The following is a 20,723-nucleotide window of genomic DNA, read 5'->3' on the forward strand; positions in this document are numbered from 1 at the left end:
GTCAGTCTAACATTAAAGCAGACTGATATAGTCTTTGAACAATATTCCCTGAAAACTAACTGCAGAATAAACACCTACATGTAAACGTATATGACCCTGCCAGTTCTCCTAATCTCTTAGAGTAACATCTTCAATTTCGGCTGAAGCAATTTGTCAGAAAAACTACAGCCTGTGCTCCATCTTTTAATAATACTATGAGACATATTTAATTTGTATGAAAAATAAACTTTATTATTCTCTCTCTTTATCAGTTAAATAACATTTTTTTTTTATTTAGTCATTTAGCAGATGCTTTTATCCAAAGCGACTTACAAATGAGGACAAGGAAGCAACTTGCACAAGTACAAGAGCAACAATGTATAAGTGCTGTAGGCAAGTTTCAGGTCTGTAAAGTCTAAGAAGTGAAGCATTAGTAATTTTTTTTTTGAGTACAGTTAGTGGTATATCCAGAGAGGCAATTGGAGACATTATTTTAACATGACACTTTCAGGCCTGTAGCCAGCTTATTGAAAGGAGGGGTTGTTTGTTTTCTGAAAAACTGAACTTTTTTTGCAGTTATTCACCTGACTAATTATTTATTCTGTTTAATTGAGGTATAAATATTACATTTTAGTGACATTTTAAAAACTAATATTTGCAGGATAATCTTGTTGGATAGTTATTATAACTACACGTTTTGATGTACCAAAACTATTTCCTACCATTTTGTCAAACTGTTTTATTTACATATGCGCATTTAATCTGTAAGTTTTACTACAGTTTTATAAATAATAAAAATACTATAAATTAGAAATTTAATTAAAAATTTAAATTCTTAGAATAAAGAAATGAAAAGTTCAGATGCCAAAACCTCTAAATAGCATGTAAAATGAGCATTTTCTCTGCCTTATTTATGTTCAGGTATTTCACTTTAAAGGCAATGAAAATAACGTAATTGGCACTATGAAAGTAAAATTACTCCACACACGAGTTGGAGAAAAATGCATTTAGCAGTTTTTGCATCTAAACTCAAATATTCAAATATGAAAATAGGCTTATTTTTAAAATACAATTTTTTAATCATGATTTTCTTGGGAAATCTGTTAAAACTTAATTAAAATTAAAAACTGAAGCCTTTAGGCAAATAAACTGAGCAGTGCTTTAAACCTTTCTCAGTGAGAATTTGGCCATTTAAATAATAAGATAAATTCAAACATAACAATAATAATCCAACTTTTGGTCTTTCAAACCACCTGACCCCCCTTGGCTATGCGCCTGAGTATTTAATTTAACTTAATAAATTGTATGAAGAGAGGATTACTTAGTAATATAATTTGACAGCAGTTAAATAATTAATAGCAATGTATAAAATTTATAATATATAAAAAAATGATGAGGGGATGAGGGGGGATTGTATTCACTCGTCACTAGTCCTCACCAAGGTCAAGTGCAAACCTTCGTTCTTGTACCAGAGAGATTCCTACCGCATCAGCAACAAAACAGCCGCTGTCTTTAAAGAGCCATGACACCCCCCCACATTCGGTTAAAGTCTACTTCAGAATTTTTTCAAAAGATCAGTGGTGTAGCGGACGGGCCCGTGATTAGGGGGCCCCGCGTCGTCACCATTTTTAATAATTGAAAATCCGGCAACCGCAATAATCAAACTGTTGGGAACAACTGTGGTCGGAACCAAAGTTCACAGGTCTGTGTTCTCTGAACACCTCTCAAGTGGTGGACTACTTCATTCTGATTGCTTGCCGCCAATGTTGCCAACTTAGCGACTTTGTCACTAGATTTAGCGACTTTTCAGACCCCCCTAGCGACAAATCTAGCGACTTTTTTGTGTTATTGGAGATTTTTTTTTGTAGACTGTCATTTGTCCATACTGTACCGTCCCTACTCTTCTCAACGAGCTGCGTGTGATGCCGCCGGCCCCTCCCCCGCCTCACAGCACTGACAGGCGGCCCAGTCAGTCCTCTACAGCAGCCTCTCCCACCTGCAGCCCGAGAGCAGATCACCCCTCTGCGTACCGACGACAAATGATTTAGCACAGGCAGTGTGAAGGTATTTCCCTTGTACAGTCTAACCAATGTACTTCTCCTTTATTTCAACAATTTAATTGGACCGTTTATTCTTTTCTTGTTCACAATCACGGATATTTTTGAAGTTTCTGAACATCTCTTTTATTATTTATTACATATGAGAGATTACTGCACATTCACTACACATCTATAATGACATACTGTATTCAAACAGCAATAAATTTAGTTAAACAAACATGCTTATATAAAGTGTAGTGCAATTATAAATACCCCTTTAGTAACCATAGACTGTTAAACAAACAGAAACGGTAGAACGTGATGACGTCAGTGATATGCAAATTGACGTATCCCCCCCCTCCCCTACTTCATCAGGGGGCCCCGTCAGCGATCCCTGCAGGGGGGCCTCCGCATTTTGCGCTACGCCACTGCAAAAGATGCATGATTAATGGGCGTGGAGCTCCGCGAGCATCGGGCAGAAGTGGGCGTAGCCAGCAGGGGAGAACGTGAGCGAACAACTGTTGTTGTCAGTTAGCTCACAAAATGAGACAAACCGTGAGGAGACGCATGAGTTTATAGTTTACAAAGTTAAAATGCAAAGAAATGAACAGTGATTTAATGCCCTGCTACATTTGTTATTCGTCATTTCATATACACATAACCACAATTTATATCATTATAAAGATAATCGTGTTCATGTAAACACTATAAATGAGGATTCTCCCTCAATCCCCGTATTCAGCAGACTCAGTGCAGCAGGTCACCTGACTCGTCTATTTTAACCATTAGTCCTGCTGGTAATCTGGAGGATTTAGGCGAACACAGCAGCACAGTGATGTGTCTGAATGTGAACGAACTCCTGATAAAACACAGCGTCCGCCATTCTCTAATTCTCGTGCTGCTCTCCCGACAAAAATGCTAGCAGCACACACAGCTTTGCTGTATGATCGGCCCTGTCAAGATCGCGGGAGAAAACATGCAACAAACCCTGTGGATGATGGAAACAAACGCATGTGAGCCTTCATGAACGGCTAAATACTGTGTGCCCGTGCCGTGGGTCCGTCCGTGTCTCACAGCTCGGGCTTGACACTGGCAGGTCTCATGAATAATTAAGCAGCCGGCTCTTCTCATAGGATAAGAAAACTCCGCTATGAATAATAATGAGAAACCGACGCGTCATCATTGCACTTGCAGTTTTGCGCTACGTCGCCGATTTTGATCCCGCCCCAAAAATCATTTTAAACCCGGAAGCTGAAATTAGCTGACAAAAGCTCAAAATTATCCAGTTTTCCCCACAATTAAAGCTGACAGGTGCTAACATTGTCTTAACTGATGCTCAACACACACACATCTGTTAATATTAAAAAAAAAGTTCTCCAGGGTGTCCTGAACCTTTAAATAAAGAAACATGCTGAATCACATTAGCACTTCATGGTTCATCTTTGACTCAAAAACTGGCTCTACTCTCCTCCACAGCGGTGACACAGAAGAATTTTTCTTCAGGTTTTACAGTAAAATGTCATGTCTGCTGTAGTGCCATCTTGTGGTTTTCCGGACACTAGTTATTTTTTGGTTTGTTCCTGTTTTGTAGATCACGTGATCACTAGTTGTTTCCAGTTGTCTGTCATTGTCTAATTATTGTTGTTGTCTTTATAAGCTTTGTTATGTTGTGTTTTAGTTTGCCTTTGAATTTTTGCTGTTTGCTCATGCACTCCGTTCACCCGATTCAGGTTTGTTTTGTCCGGCTCTAATCTGGTCCTAGTCTGCTCACTGACTCATCATTTTGGCTTGTTTGTTTGTTCACTTTTGTTTATTGGGTTGTACTTTTGTCTCTGTTCGATTTTTTTTTTAACCTGGCCTGTCCCCTTATTTTTTATTAAAACTTCTATTGCTGCACTTGGATATCTCTTGTATTTTTGTAAGCCCATCGTGGCGGTAAAATACAGTTTTTTTTTTCATTGATTTAACGGTAAACTACTGGCAGCTGTGATTGCCAGCAATTTACTGTTTTTTTTTATCCCTTTAAAACTCAGAGCAAATACCTCAGATGAATTAATTAAACGACTAATTAAATGATAATCGAAGATTAGCGATAAACAATTGAAGAAATACTGAAGGGAAAAAACAAGAACAGAACATACAAAAAGCTATAACTTCAATCACAGCTTTGTAATGAGAAAACCTGAAAGTTAACAAATCATGAAATCATTTAAATTATCAGCAGATGATTAAACAACTCAACAAACATCCTCACCAGCTACACTTTTACGTCACCATCATGGAGAACAGAGTTTGCTTTAGTTAGACTCCTAGCCCTAAGACTTTTGACATTCATTTATTTGGGCAGCTGCAATTTTCAAGAACTTTGTTTTTAGAATATCTTGGACATAAACACTTTGCTCTATGGTTTAAGTAATACTCAAGAGACATCAAGAATCACTGTATGAACCTCAACAATGGTGGCAATTAACAAAATGATCAGTTTAACTCTCAAACATCACAAACTGGCTACTAACAGGCTACTGAAAGTCTAAACATAAACAACAGCAGAATTAAACACAAATAAAGAAAACTGTAAGACCATTATGTTACATAATTGATTCATACTGCAATGCATGCATGGGTTGTTTATTGTTCCTCTGCTGAGACTGAAGGTGTTTTATTTTACTTGATTTATGTTGTAACTTAAGTCATTCTTTGTGTTTCTCTTTCTTTCAGTTATTATTCTGTTCATTAGTGTCTGAATTCACTTATTCGTTCATTAACACTGTCAACTATATATATATATATATATATATATATATATATATATATATATATATATACTCTTTTGGTTTTATTGTGTAGGAGTCGAAACTAACAGCATGGTTGAAGGTTTAATGCATGTAAGCCTTTTCTAGTGCTTCTGAAAATAATTTTATTATTTATTAGAATTTGTTTTTATTAGTTTTTTAGCTCCAAATTAAATCTGACTCCAATTTCAATGATCCTAAAATTTAGATTGTATTTTTAATTGTAAGAACGGGTCACATTCATCATTTATGATTTAATTTAGAGTTTTGATATTTTCTGGGGTTCGATATTCTAATTGTACGTTCATTAGGGAACAACATCGCTCAGAGTTCCACACCCCGGGTTTGCGCATCTTCTCACGGACAATATGTCGACACTCTGAAAATATTCAGAGGATGCAGAATTAACTATATTTGAATAAGCTGGTCGCATTAACGCTTACCTAGTCTTAAAAAAACAGATCCTTAGCCAAGCCCATACAACTTGCTATTTCCAGTGGTTAAATGATTAAAAGGTCTGCATGTTATAGGCTCTCTATGGCTACGTATAATCAAATGTGCCTATTAATCAATTCAATTATGCCACAATAAAGGTAATGAAGACTCCTTTAATCTACTGGATACAATGAATTCGCAAAACTCCAGAATTAATCAAAACTTAACATTTTATTTGTCAGGTAAAATTGTATTCTGCCAATTACATAATAAATCATCAGGAAGCCAATTCAGAGATGAGACTAACAATACAACATCCATTAATTAAAGATAAATCAAAGAGTTAAGAGATGCATACTGTGTTCTGAGTTGTTGCTAAGGTGTTGCTAGGCGGTTGCTAGGCTGTTCTAAGTGGTTGCTAAGATTTTCTGACTGGTTGCTAGGTGGTTGCAAAGGTGTTGCTAGATGGCTCAAGGGTGTTCTGACTGTTTGCTAGGTGGTTGCTAAGGACTTGCTAGGTGGTTGCTAGGGTGTTCTGAGTCGTTGCTAAGGTGTTGCTAGGCGGTCACTAGGCTGTTCTAAATGGTTGCTAAGATTTTCTGACTGGTTGCTAGGTGGTTGCAAAGGTGTTGCTAGGTGGCTGCGAGGGTGTTCTGAGTGGTTCCTAAGGTGTTGCTAGGTGGTTGCTAGGGTGTTCTGAGTGGTTGCTAAGAGTTTTAAGTGGTTGCTAAGGTGTTGCTAAGGTTTTCTTGGTGGTTGCTAAGATGTTGCTAAGTGGTTGCAAGGGTGTTCAGAGTGGTTGCTAGGGTGTTCTGACTGGTAGCTAAGGTGTTGCTAGGTGGTTGCTAGGGTGTTCTAAGTGGTTGTTAGTTTCTAAGGTGTTGCTAGGTGGTTGTTGGTGTTTGAGTGGTTGCTAATGTGTTGCTTGGCGGTTGCTAAGGTGTTCTGAGTGGTTGTTAGTCGGTTGCTAACATAAATTAGTATGGTTTTAGTATGAATTAGCATTATGCTAGCATGTTTCCAGCATAAATTGGCATGTTGTTTATCATATATGCCTTCATCATGAGGAGGATGAGTAGATTCCCCCCAGTGTGTGTACAGTGCTTTGAGTGCCTAGAAAAGCGCTATATAAATTAAAGGAATTATTATTATTATTATTATTATTACAGTTGTAGAAAGGAAATGAGGACATATATAGTGACTTGGGATCCTTTGATTGGAGGAGAGTGATTAGCTGGGCCATCTGGGTCAATCATGAGCACGTGCTCCTCTCTTAATTAGTTTAAATTAAACTTCACCTAATGAACTTACAAAAGATTAAATAAAATAAGTTAAATATGATTTTTTTTTTTTTTTTTTTTTTGCTATCTACCACAAAAAGTAACTACTGACAATCATTGGGACTTTAATGGCATATTCCAAATCCAGCCTACAAGCTAATTTCTCTGTGTCTGCATTTTAATCTCACCACGTAACACATTTACAGAGGGATGAAACGGATTAGATTAGATATCTTTTATTCGCTCAAATAGATTGTCCGCATTAAAAGGTTTGAACGCATTTCGAAAAAAAACGAGAGTCATAAAATATTCACCGCATGCATAATGGCTAATCCTAGTTTGCATATCTCACATCAGAGGCGTTTTCAGACTGCGGGGATTCATCTCCACTCGTAATACTCTGCACGGCTTCTTGTTTTTTTAAAGGTAATGAAGACTCCTTTAATCTACTAGATACAATGAATTCGCAAAACTCCAGAATTAATCAAAACTTATCATTTTATTTGTCAGGTAAAATTTTATTCTGCCAATTACATAATAAATCATCAGGAAGCCAATTCAGAGATGAGACTAACAATACAACATCCATTAATCAAAGATAAATCAAAGAATTAGAGATGCATACCTGACCAGAGAAATACATTGCAGCATAAGTCTCAGAGATGCTGCAATGGGGTGTCTTTTTACAAGATCTCCCCCCGTCCTAAAGCACATCTTTACCTTATATACTCAAGTCAAAACAAACAGCCATAAATTCAAGACAATAGAAGTGTCACAGAAACCCTGACCTGGTCAATTTGAGGACTTAACCATCTCTGAGGAGGGAGAGCATCTTATCAAGATCTTATAGAAGTCAAAAACCAAATCAACATATACCAGTAAAATATTACTGTAAAATTAAGACCACTTTACCAATCACACAGAGACATTTAAAATGATACCAAACATGCTGCAAGATACACCATGTTAAAACCTTGAACATGTTATGTGAAATGTGCTCTAATCAGAAGGTAACATAAGGGTCAAGAAGGGGGGCTTGAGGTGAAAGAAGGGTGACTTTCTCGCATTACCCCCTGCTATAGTGTAGCTCTGTTTTTCCAGCCTGTGTGCATTGTCAACAGTGATTTGAATAGAACAGTGGAACAGTTGGGTTCTTCATCACTTCTCAGATTAGAAAATGCATTGGAGCATTGCATCTTGTCTCATGAAATTCCATAACAGTTCTCAGGGTCTGATATTTTGGATCCTTACAATTGTAAAACTTATTAATTATGTAGTATACTTAAATTTTTACTACAGTAAATTTTTTTGCAGCTTAATATACGTTATAGTTGTTTAAAACTACAGTATTGGGTCATTTGTTAATATTAAATTATATTCTGTTATGATTGCAACTACATAATTACCACAAATGATTAATTAAAGTTTTTTTATTACTATAGTAAGTTTTAAAAACAAACAAAAAAAGTTACTATGTCATTTTTCATGTGGGTTGTAATGATCAATCACTAAATAAGCACTGTGGTGTTACTGCTTGAGTTGCAGTTCCTCAGTCTAACCATTAGAGGTAACACTACATGCAGACACCATATCCAGAAACTATAACAACACTACATGCAGACACTCTTTGACGACTACATGAAATCACTATATGAATACTTTAAACTGAGTATTGCAAAGTAAACTTCAAATAAATTAAATGACTTAATAAAAAATATATTTTTACACAGCTTAGTTAAGATATTTTGACTTAATTTAATACATGACATTTACTCAAGAGCATGACTGTGACAATAAATTTGACGAGAACTGTTGCACAAATGTTTACCTGCAAAAATGTTGTCAGACCAGACAAACAGAAACAGGATTTTAAATTTTTCTTCTGCAAATTTCTTCCTACTTCCTTGTTGGCTTTAATAAAGAAACACCCATTCTGACTACAAGAGGTATAGAAACAAGTATAAACATGTTGACATATGAGTTTATGATGGTTTTTACACAAATGCGTTACATTTAAGTGTAAGCATTATTTCTGTAACGACGGGGAGATGACACTCACAACAGAAGGTAGGATCCAAATGCAGGTTTTAATCATTGTCAGGTAAGCATTGGTCAACAGGTATAAACAGATATATTCAGGCAGTCCAGAATCATAATCAGTACACAGGCGAGAGGTCAAAAAGGCAGGCGGCAGGCGGGGAGGGAGAACAAGAGTACAAAGCTAAGTCGAAAAACACAGGAAAACAAAACAGGATTAACGCGTTGTAATGTCATCTAAACAGTGAACAAGACTCTGCAAACTGAAGGGATGAATTTGTGGCTTAAATAGTGTGTGTTAGTCAGTCTCTGAAAGTCCTCAGGTGTGCGAATGTAATCAAGCTAGATGAGTGAGCAGGCGTGAGTGTCTGGGAGAAGTGCATGTATGCATATGCAGTCCAGAAGAATGCGGATTTGTAGTCCTGTGTGTGTGTGAGTGTTTACCAGTGACATCTGGTGGTTAGATCTCGCTGGTGATCATGACAGAGCCCCCCCTCTAAGGAGCAGATTTCCAGACGCTCCTAAAATAGTTCAGGCGGGAGGTTGAGCGTAGGCGGAACAGGGGGAGGGATGGAGGGCCAGGACCATGCAGCTGGGGCATAACTGGGGCGAGGAGCTGCAGAAGACCCGAAGCGTGGAGCTGCGGAGGGCCTGGAGCATGGAGCTGTTGAGGGCCTGGAGCATGGAGCTGCGGAGGGCCTGGAGCGTGGAGCTGCGGAGGGCCTGGAGCGTGGAGCTGCGGAGGGCCTGGAGCGTGGAGTTGCAGAGGGCCTGGAGCGTGGAGCTGCGGAGGGCCTGGAGCGTGGAGCTGCGGAGGGCCTGGAGCGTGGAGTTGCAGAGGGCCTGGAGCGTGGAGCTGCGGAGGGCCTGGAGCGTGGAGCTGCGGAGGGCCTGGAGCGTGGAGTTGCAGAGGGCCTGGAGCGTGGAGCTGCGGAGGGCCTGGAGCGTGGAGCTGCGGAGGGCCTGGAGCGTGGAGTTGCGGAGGGCCTGGAGCGTGGAGCTGCGGAGGGCCTGGAGCGTGGAGCTGCGGAGGGCCTGGAGCGTGGAGCTGCGGAGGGCCTGGAGCGTGGAGCTGCGGAGGGCCTGGAGCGTGGAGCTGCGGAGGGCCTGGAGCGTGGAGCTGCGGTGGGCCTGGATCATGGAGCTGAGGTGGCCCAGGATCATGAGGCGGCGGCCATTCAGAAAGATCAGCAGGCGGCGGCGACCATTCAGGAGGCTCGAGTGGTGGCTGTGGCCATTCAGGAAGCGGCGTCGACTCTGGCTGCGGCGCTGGCTCTGGCGGCGGCAGTGGCAGCTCTGGAGGGTCTGGCAGCTCTGGAGGGTCTGGCAGCTCTGGAGGGCCTGGCGGCACTGGAGGGTCTGGCAGCTCTGGAGGGTCTGGCAGCTCTGGAGGGCCTGGCGGCACTGGAGGGTCTGGCAGCTCTGGAGGATCTGGCAGCTCTGGAGAGTCTGGCAGCACTGGAGGGTCTGGCAGCACTGGAGGGTCTGAGAGCTCTGGAGGATCTGGCAGCTCTGGAGAGTCTGGCAGCACTGGAGGGTCTGGCAGCACTGGAGGGTCTGAGAGCTCTGGAGGATCTGGCAGCTCTGGAGAGTCTGGCAGCACTGGAGGGTCTGGCAGCACTGGAGGGTCTGAGAGCTCTGGAGGATCTGGCAGCTCTGGAGAGTCTGGCAGCACTGGAGGGTCTGGCAGCACTGGAGGGTCTGAGAGCTCTGGAGGATCTGGCAGCTCTGGAGAGTCTGGCAGCACTGGAGGGTCTGGCAGCTCTGGAGAGTCTGGCAGCACTGGAGGGTCTGGCAGGACTGGAGGCGGCCATTTTGTGAACTGGCAGACAGGAGGCGGCCATCTTGTGAGCTGGAGGACTGAAGCAGCCATTTTGTGAACTGGAGGACTGTAGGCGGCCATCTTGTGAGCTGGAGGACTGAAGGTAGTCATTTTGGGAACTGGAGGACTGTAGGCGACCATCTTGCGAGCAGGCTGGGGTCTAGGCTGGTGAACAGGGGACAGGAGTACTGGAGATGCAAGCATAATAACAGTACTGGGTGGAGCAGCAAGCCCCATTGCCGGTGGGTCTTGCTGTCCTTTGTCTGTGTGTGTGTGAGTGTTTACCAGCGACATCTGGTGGTTAGATCTCGCTGGTGATCATGAGAATTTCAAGAGTTCTCACTTAGATATGCTTGGCATTAATAGCAGGTTTGGCATGCTGTCCCAGGAGAGAACCGAGTTCATAGATAATTAAGGCCAAGGCTCCCTATCATGTTTAATCTCTCTCTCTCTCTCTCTCTCTCTCTATATATATATATATATATATATATATATATACATATATATATTAAGGGTGGAGCCGAACCCGAATACGGTATTCGGAAAGGCTGTTTTTACGAATACTTGATTCGAACAAATACTTGAAAAATTATTTGTATTCGGGAGCAAGAAAAACACTATATCAAAAAGCAGCGTTTCCTCATGAGACCACAGTGCATGCCTGCGTGAGTGAGAGAGAGAGAGACGCTCAGTGTAAAACGCGTCAAAGCCAGAAACTGAAAGCGATACGTGACTTTTAAGGGGTTGCTTCATATGGATTTATTAATCATTCTTACTGTTCAGTGAATGCAAACTGCCGTAGTTTATTAAAGACGCAAACCCCTCACTGCACGACAGCTGCGCGCCTTCAGCAGACCTTCTCATTCCTGCAGCACGAGAGCTTTATGATTGTTTATGCGCGCCAAAAGTGGCGGATCTGTCCGGTAAAATATCTGACTGTGTGTCCCCGCATCCCTAAGGACTGTTTGGCGAAATATTTGACTGCATGTCACTGCATAACAAACGACTGAAAGGATATAACTAGAGAACTCTCCACTGTGCTACTGGGTGAGAGCGTATGGCAAGCCGTTTTAGCATTTAAACCTTGTTCAGACTATCCATAAATATATTTAGAGATATCTCTAATTATATTTTGACTTGTCATAATTATAATTCGACTAGTCAGATTGGAGATATCTGCAAATATATTATGACTGACTAGTCATATTCCTCCATTGACTTCCATTGAAAAATATTTGCAGATATCTCCAAATGAGTTTTCACTAGTCACAATTGTAATTAGAGATATCTCTAAATGAATTTTGACTAGTCAAAAATCCAATTCAAGATATCTACAACTGTAATTAGACTTTTAGTAAATTAATTAGAGATATCTTCAAATATATTTGTAAATATCTCTAAATATGATGAATTAAAGATATCTCTAAATGTATTATGACTAGTAAGAACTCAGAGATATCAATTACAATTGTTACTAGTCAAAATTCATCTGATTTCATACTAGTACAATTGTAATTGCAGATATGTCTAATTGTCATTCTGAGTAGTGGAATTATAATTATGACTAGTCAAAATATAATTAGAGATATCTCTAAATATATTTATGGAGTCAGAACAAAGATTTAAATGCTAAAAAGGCTTGCCATAGAGAGCGCTTCTCACTGAACAGAGCAGCAGCGATGACGTAAGCGTGCCGAGGCCCGATATGGTGTGAGCGCGGGCCGTCGGGGGAGACGGGAGGGGGGACAAGCAAAAAAAATACTTCACTGCATCACTATTTTTGTTAAATAGATTTTTGTACCTTAATTGGGTTCCAAAGGCAGTTTATAAACTTGTAGCGGAGTTGAAGTGGAGTTTGATCGGGATATTCTATTACGCTGCATTATTGACGTCTGCAACCGGGTGCTCTGTTTACGCAAGGTTAGCTCTGTTAGCGCGGTAATTTAGACAATAGACTGTTGATAGAGTAACGTTAACGTTCTTTTGTAAAGGTTAAAACGATGCTTTTGCAGTTGTGTCGAATAGTATCCACTTATGGGAGTTATATGGTACGTCTAAATTACTGTCTTTTGCAGACAGCAAGATATATGATATAGGCTAGTTAACCTTAGCATAGCTTCCTGTCACTTTTTAATAACTTTAAACTCCTCAAATACATTTGGGCACCCAGAAAAAGAGTGAAAAAGAGTGCTAATGAGCCATTTCTTGGTCCTCCACCAGTCAAAAGAAAAAAAAAACCTTCAGGTTCTGTGTGGAAGCATTTTACAGTCAGTGGTGCTGCAGATAAAACAAACTGATACTGTATAATGTGTGCAAAAGTGAAATCAGCAGAGGCAGAGATATTAAACATCTGTCAACATCTTCTATCCATAATCATTCATTCAATTCTCTTCGGTTAAATCCCTTTATCAATCTGGGGTTGCCACAGTGGAATGAACCACCAATTTATCCAGCATATGTTTTACGCAGTGGCTGCCCTTCCAGCTGCAACCCAGCACTAGGAAACATCCATACACTCTCTTTCACACACATATAATAGGGACAATTTAGCTTACCCAATTCACCTATATTGCATGTGTTTGGACTGTGGTGGAAACCGGAGCACCCGGAGGAAACCCACGCCAACATGGGGAGAACCCAGTCGGGGCTCGAACCAGCAACCTTCTTGCTGTCAGGCGACAGTGCAACTCACTGTGCCACCGCGCAACCTTCTATGTAGTGTATTATCACATGCACTAAAAGCATCCTCTCCTGATACTGTCTGTGAACCCCCACAAGCATCAATCCCCTCAATCAGCACAGCTATGTTCTGCTAAATCCTCCACAAGCACCAAACCATCAACACAGCCACATTCTGCCCCAGCAAGTCAGTTTCAAACATTAAAAAAAACTAACAAACAAACTTTGTGTCTTTTTTGTGGCAGGCAGATGATAATAGCAGGGCTGTATCTTTTAGTATTATATAGAATACTTTTGTTCTGCCAGATCTCCCAGGCAGGGGTTTATTTAGATTTATTTAGTTAATATTAGTTTTTGGAATTCTGTGCATTGGAAAGAAGTTCTTTCAGAAGATGAACAGTTTTTTTGAAGTATTAATTGTTTTCATTCTGTCTATTCAGTGTCCTTCAACAAGAACGGTGGTGGTGGGGTTCATAATATTCACAATGGTATTTTATTAGTTGTTGGTTTAACCATGGGTGAGATAATGGCTTCTATGTTATTTTCTTTTCAATGACATTTCTTATCACATGTTCAAAAACAACAACCAATATTGCATATCTATAATTTATATAATGGGTATAATTAAACAATACTTTCACTATAACGTAAATTAGAAGTGTAATATTTTGAATTTTACTCGAATACAAATACAAATACTTTTCCCCCTCAACAAATACAAATACCGGCTGCTCCGCACATCCCTAATATATATATATATATATATATATATATATATATATATATATATAGAGAGAGAGAGAGAGAGAGAGAGAGAGAGAGAGAGAGAGAGAGAGAGAGAGAGAGTGAGAGATATAACATGGCATCAAGGGTACAGTCTGTATTTGTGGATATGTAGCCTTTGCGGAGAGTGAAGATTTGGAGAGGATGTTTTGTGTGATGCGAAGCCTAAAATCTGGGGAGGAGGGATTGGCTTTGAGATGATAGCCATGTAGTCATTTAGCCCTCGCCTCCTTATGGGGAAATAGTAAACAGAAGACGTCGGTAAATCTAGAAAACGCTATGTGAAATTCTGCTAATGAGAGAGTGCGAGTTTGATTGGTGGTTGAAGATTTAAGGGTAAGAGTAAACTCTCCGCAATCCACCTGTTGTTCTGCCGTAGGGGGTGTAATTGGTAAAAGAAGTGTGGTGAGATCGATGTTGGCATCTGATAATATGAGGTTTGAGACATGAATTTGATGACAAGACTCGACTTGACAAAATATAAAGACTTGCAACTCGACTTGGACTTGAACATAAATGACTCAGACTTTCACTTGGACTTGCACCTATTGACTTGTAAAGACTTGCTACTTCCCATAAAAAGCTCAAAAATAAAAAGTATGTTGATACAGAACGCTCTATCTCCGTTTTATGTCTGTGTGTTTGTGTGTGACAGTGAGCATGCGCACATACTTTCGACCACTGGCGCTTTGTGGCGAACTTCTGTGTTTTTGCACCAGCGGGAAATTTGAAGATCTAGGAAAGGAATTCAGACTCAGAGAATGAAATAAACACATTCACGCTCAGCTCATTTTGTTTTATTTAGTGGATTTACAACATCTGTCAAAGGTAAGAGACTTTACTACTCGCAATGTGTTACTGTTGTGCAAAAGCATTGTTTTACTGTTGTGCAAAAACCAATATTGACCTATAAACTAGTTTTTTAAACCAAATTTACCCTCTCGTGATGTATTTAGGGGGTGCTTGACATTGCACTGAAAGCCACACACAACTCTTACCATGAGATGTTTTCTACTGCGTGCGTCCGGACATGGGCAAGCGAATTGCTCCGCTTGAGGGCAAATTGTCATTCTTACATTAGAAATAACAAACTTGCAAGCGGAAAAGACGTGATATGGGAACGGCGGCTGCAGACGGCGGTGTGCATGCAAATTAACCTTGGTGTAAATACTTGGAACTTTAAACTACTGCACAGTTGGCAACTTGTCATAACTTTTCTGTGCAACAGAAATGCGGCTTAGAGAAGCCTTCACGATTAATTAACTGTGACGAATTAAAGCGCAGTTAATAGTGAAATCAGCTAATTGATGCATCCCTATTAATGATTACAGTGCATTGTACAAAAGGCATTTTCTACAAAACATATTTAAATGTTTTCAGCTGTCCGCACCACTCACTTATGGTAACTCACTAAGACGAAAAACACTTCATAGCTATAGCGGCAGTTTTTCGACTGAACTAAATTTATTTTTATGTCTTGGTCACACTATTTGGAGGGCCAGAACAAATTGTCTCGGGGGCCGGGTTCGGCCCGCGGGCCACCAATTAAATAACCCTGGACTACAGTCTCGCATTTTCTCAGCACCGAAATAATTAAAATGGTTTATTTATGTTTACTTAGGTACACATATGTTTATTGGAAATGGCCAATTTATCTTTATTAACTTCACATGTATGTTTATTTTCAAAATGTAGGATTTTATGTGTTCCCCAGTTTGGGCTACCAGCAGCTGTGAGATTTATGAGTAATCTTTTTTAATACAATACACTAAGAACTAGTGTACTTTTCTTGGCTTTTAAGTAAAACAAAATGAGTATTGCAATAAATCGTTTTTATCTTTTTCTCCTTAAGCTTTTACTGTTCCTATTGCCTATAGAATAAAAAAAGCCATGAGAACCGAACCGAAAACTGTGTTAAAAAACTGAGGTATGTATTGAACCGTGGGCTAACTGTGTTGTCTGCTGGGTAGTTGTGCTGGTTTACCAACACTTGTTTGGGTTTGTAATTTCGTTGCATCTTCATAAGGGTGGCATTGTTTTAATTGATGAAACAGGTTTGTGGTTTTGCCTGCTTTTAATGACACGAGTCGTCTGCGCAGTTTGCAGCGCACATTGCTGTTTTGTGTCGAACTGCAAGAAACTAAGTAGCTCAAAACTACTGAAGTTATTTTTTTCTTACTCCAAGTGCAACAGACACTGTATGACTGTAAACTTGTATTTTGCGTGCAGCACTCTGAAGGGCAGGCTGCAAAATGCCTAGTGCGTAAATATTGTCGAGCATTATTATCGTCATTATCGGAAATTTATTTATCGATATCGAATTATCGCCCAGTCCTAATATATATATATTAGGGCTAATATATATATATATATATATATATATATATATATATATATATATATATATATATATATATATATATATATATTAGTGCTGTCAAAATTAACGCGTTAACGAATGCGATTAATTTGAAAAAATTAGCGCGTTAAAAAAATTAACGCAATTAACACAGTTTTTTTTTTTCCTGTTGTGGCCAGGGGCAGACGCCAGGCAGTTTTTCACAGTTTCGACATACTTTTTGAGCCGGGCTGATGATCTTCTTATGATCTGATCGGCCCATAAAACACTCAGCAGACTGTCATGTTTTTCTGCCATAGTGATTGACGGTGCTGTGTGAGCTGTCACGCTCTGAAAGTAAGATGTTTCTTTTCCGGACAGAGCAGCCGTATGACATAATCTGCAGCCCATTGGATCTTTACTTTATTGACATTGGGCTGACCCAATCACAAACTTCCATGTTAGGCTCTGTGTAACGTAGGTGTGTATCTGTCAAAATAGCTGAGAGTCACGCCTGTTTCTCACGCGCAGGTCCGCGCCGCGGGAGAGCAGGCTTTTGCGTCTGCACTCTGCAGCGGGGCACAGATCAATATATTCCTGTCTATTCTATCTAGTTACCTATCTGTCCATATAAATATAAATTTTTTTAATCTGCACCACGGCCCACAGCAACTTCTTCCTATAATGCTGTTTCCTTAACCTGCAAGTTGTTATTTTACAAATTATAAAGAATGTCTGCTTCTCAAGCCCAAAGAGGAGTGTCAATTCATGTATTTTAAGATGCACTCGGTCAAAAGAGAATCGCATGAGATATCATGACAGTGTTTTTGATCATCAGCATGATGCAGGCTTATAGTGACAATAATATTTATACAATATGGTTAATATAATGATATTTATACATGACCAAACTAGTGTGCAACTTAAGCAACTTTTTTTTACATTAAGTTTTGTAGTTCGGGCAGAAACAAATATTTGTTGCATTTTTTAATTGTTTAAATTCATTTGATTGACAATGTAAAAGCTGTTAGCTACGTTTGATGTTTCATTGTTTAGTTAAACATTCTTTTAGGGTTACTGACACATATTAATCAATATTAACTGTGTGCGTCAGCAGGCAGTTTTTGTTATGCTTATTATTTTCTAGGCTCCCTCAAAACACATAGGCACCCACATTTCCAGTGTGGATTATAATTTTATTTCAATAAAAAAAATGTAGTTTTTTAATTAGTCAACTATGGTATTTCCTACATATGGCTTTTGTGCTTTTATAGAAGGGGCGTTGGTAAACATATTCAAGGGCATGCACAGATTTTCAATACTTTATTATTATTATTATAATTTTTCATATCTGCAATTCCTGTATTTTGGCATTTTTTTTGCAGTCCACTTAGAATCCATCATGGAATTCAATGTTTTCTTTATTGGCATTGATTGTTTTGAAATTCAAATGGCATTAACATGCCTGTGTTTTTATTTCTGTAATAAATATGGCTGTCAGGCCAGGATCTTTATGGTTTATTGTGGGTATATTGTTTACATACAGAAATCTGTGTTACAAGTTAAACAAAGTTCTAATAATGAATTATATTTTGGCAGGGCTCGAAATTGCAACTATTTTGGTCGCATATGCGCTCGAAAATTAATCTATGCGACCTCATAATATATTTGAGAGCATTAGTGCGACTGCAGATAATGGTTGTAGTGCGACCTGTTTTGATTTTTTGTAAAAACGTGCTAAATCGCTCTTTCCTGCCACTATATTGGTTCATATTAGCTGTCAATCACTCAAGGTATTCCGCTGTCAGATGACAGGGAAGGAGCTTTTATGACCACGGGAAATGCAAACGGCTGAAGAGTGAAAACTTAAAGCACACAGGTTTGCAAACCCCACCCAAAGTTGAGGGCGCAGATGAAAGCGATCATGACATGTGGTGAATATTGATCCGCCAGCTGAGATCAATCAAGTACGTGCTTTTTGGAGAAGGCGACCGAATCTCGATGCGTTGCATTCACTGCGTGTTCAGCGCAAATGTCCGCTAAAAGTCAAATCTAATACTGTATCATCGCCAAAGAAGCTCGCCTTTACTAAGTTTACACTGAAACTGCGGCTCATAACAAACAGCGGTATTGCGCCGATGGTCATCGCAAGAATCCTGCTCAACCTGCTCATAAATTGGGTCGGCTGACTTGCCTGCTTTCCACTAACACAGAAAAATTAAAATCAGCTCAGACTGAACAGTTAAATTGACACAAACTGAAACCAAAACTTTTAAAGAGTGATTTAGTCTATTCTTTCTTGAGGTGTATATTATAATTTTTTTATTTAGTTACTGATGACTGTTTTGCAGCTTTCAGCTTTGAATTTAATGATTTATTATAATCTTTTGTTTGTTTTGTAGCAGAAATATTATTTATTAAACTGACATGCATATAAAAACAGCAGTACAAAATAAATATTTCTTACTGCAATGCTTCATTTTTGTTTGATGCAAACCATTTTTTTTTCATAAAGTAACAGACTTTTTATAGCAGATAACTTTTATTCAAGCAGATTCAAGGCAGCATGATGATGACAAATGTAATTCATTGTTACTATTATTGTCATTTTCATCATCATTAATGTTTTATAATTATTCGACATTCATTTTGGAATTATTGCACACAAATATCAATGTCATCTCAGCATTAGTTAGATAGTTGTTTCTGTTTTTTGTTAGTCCTAATTGATGTTGTTTTAAAACACAATAAATCCCTTAAAATATAATTTGCAGCGGTGCTCAATCATTTTTTAATGGGTGCTCCTAACTTTTTCTGGTGCTCCAAAATTTTTGAAGTTGGGAGCATTGGTGCTACCAAGTAAAAAAGTTCATTTTGAGCCCTGTTTTGGATTTAAATAGTTTTTGGCTTGCGTTTACATTAATATTACATTTGAATAGGCAAAATTACAAGTTTCAGTCTTTTAAATGCAATTAATCGCGATAATTTTTTTAAAAAGTGCGATTAATTAGTGCATTTTTTTAATCGATTGACAGCACTAATATATATATATATATATATATATATATATATATATATATATATATATATATATAATTATTTTTTAATTACTCTGTTTCTGTTTGCAGATATATTTATACGCTTGTTTCTGTTTGCAGATATATTTGTACGCTAGTTACTTTGTAACTCATTACAATCATCACTATGTGTGTGTGATTTATATTAAGACCATTTAATAAATTAACTTGCCTTAAAAATGAAATGAAATAAACAATAATAATAATAAAGTTCCTCTTCGGATGGGAAACTTCAATGCTATAAGTGGATTTAATCCACGTATGGGGATTTCGTTTAGAAAGCCAATCATCTGAAAGAGTATGTGAATGGGCCAATGAAATGCCAAATGAATTGGCAGCATCACCTTGCACACCTGATGCTTGTTGCAATCAATTTAGCATTTAAGAACAGGGAAAGCAAGAAGACACTAACTTTTTCACTTCAGAGACTTCTACAGCTTTCTGAGAGAGTCGATGAGGATTCCTGCTGCTGAAATCCAGCGATTTTGAGTGAACAAGAGCTGTCTCACAGTCTAGAGTGTGTACACGCGGCAGCAGATGGTCGAGCTGGGCTTCTCCCTTGCCTGGCGTTCTTTGGGTCTGGTCCTCCAGAGTGGTTCATATACAGTTGCAAATTTCACTAAAAGAGCAACAAAGTCATGCAGCGCGCCCTTTTTAGGATGGCGCTCCAACCGTGCGTTTCTGGATGCAGTGGTTTCCTGTCCCCGGATGATGGGCATGAGCACTGCGTTGCATGTCTGGGGGTCCAGCATGTTAATGCGGTACTCGCAGACAGTTCATGTCGTCATTGCAATGTCCTGTCTGTTGCGCAGTTAAGATCGCGGCTAGCCCTTGCAAAAGAGCGAACAACCCTAGCTGTCCCCTGCACTGCAGCGGGCACTCGGGCAGGTCTGAGGGTTCCAGTGGGAGATTATCCATCGCCTCCAGGGCCGCGGATCTCCCGCTCCTCCAAGCGCTCCTCCAGCTTCGAGCTGAGGAAGCGATCCGTCTAACCAGATGGTAGCCCTTACGTTCGATGACACCCGGGATCAGACGTCCAATGTTGCATCGGAGAATGGGCTTTCATTGTCCGACGAGGATCCAGACCCGCTCACCCCCTCCTGGTGTGTGAGCGCTGTAATGACGGATCCTGAAACGGACCTGTTAGCCGTGCTTTCCCGGGCTGCTTCGGCCGTGGGTTTGGAGATGGTTTATCCCCCAGCTGTACGGCCGGATTGACTAGATGGGTGCTACATAGTGGAATAGAGGGCCAAGCATTCGAAGCCTATCATCCCTTTCTTCCCAGAGGTGCACAGTAGGCTCGCACAGTCTTGGAGGGCACCTTTTTCTGCTTGTGCTGCGTGTCCCTCCGCCCTCACCACTCTTGACGATGGACCAGCCAGGGGGTATGGAGCCATTCCTCAGGTCGAGCATGCCATTGCGAACAATCTTTGACCGCGAGGAGCCTCTTCTTGGCGGGGTC

At 39.8% G+C, this 20,723-nt stretch overlaps 2 protein-coding genes across 5 annotated transcripts in view; one reads left to right on the forward strand and one right to left on the reverse strand.

Moving 5' to 3' along the window:
* The window catches only part of LOC147845426 (interferon-induced very large GTPase 1-like), a 34,335-nt gene extending 30,321 nt beyond the window's left edge, over positions 1-4,014 (forward strand). Inside the window, exon 4 of the mRNA XM_087243529.1 lies at positions 3,965-4,014. The gene's annotated coding sequence lies outside the window, so the exon portion shown is untranslated. The remainder of the gene's footprint in view (positions 1-3,964) is intronic.
* The window catches only part of myh9b (myosin, heavy chain 9b, non-muscle), a 798,697-nt gene that overhangs the window by 368,669 nt on the left and 409,305 nt on the right, over positions 1-20,723 (reverse strand). The window lies entirely within an intron of this gene.

The sequence above is a fragment of the Danio rerio genome, chromosome 3 (genome assembly GCF_052040795.2).
Source record: "Danio rerio strain M-AB ecotype USA chromosome 3, GRCz13ab, whole genome shotgun sequence".
NCBI lineage: Eukaryota > Metazoa > Chordata > Actinopteri > Cypriniformes > Danionidae > Danio > Danio rerio.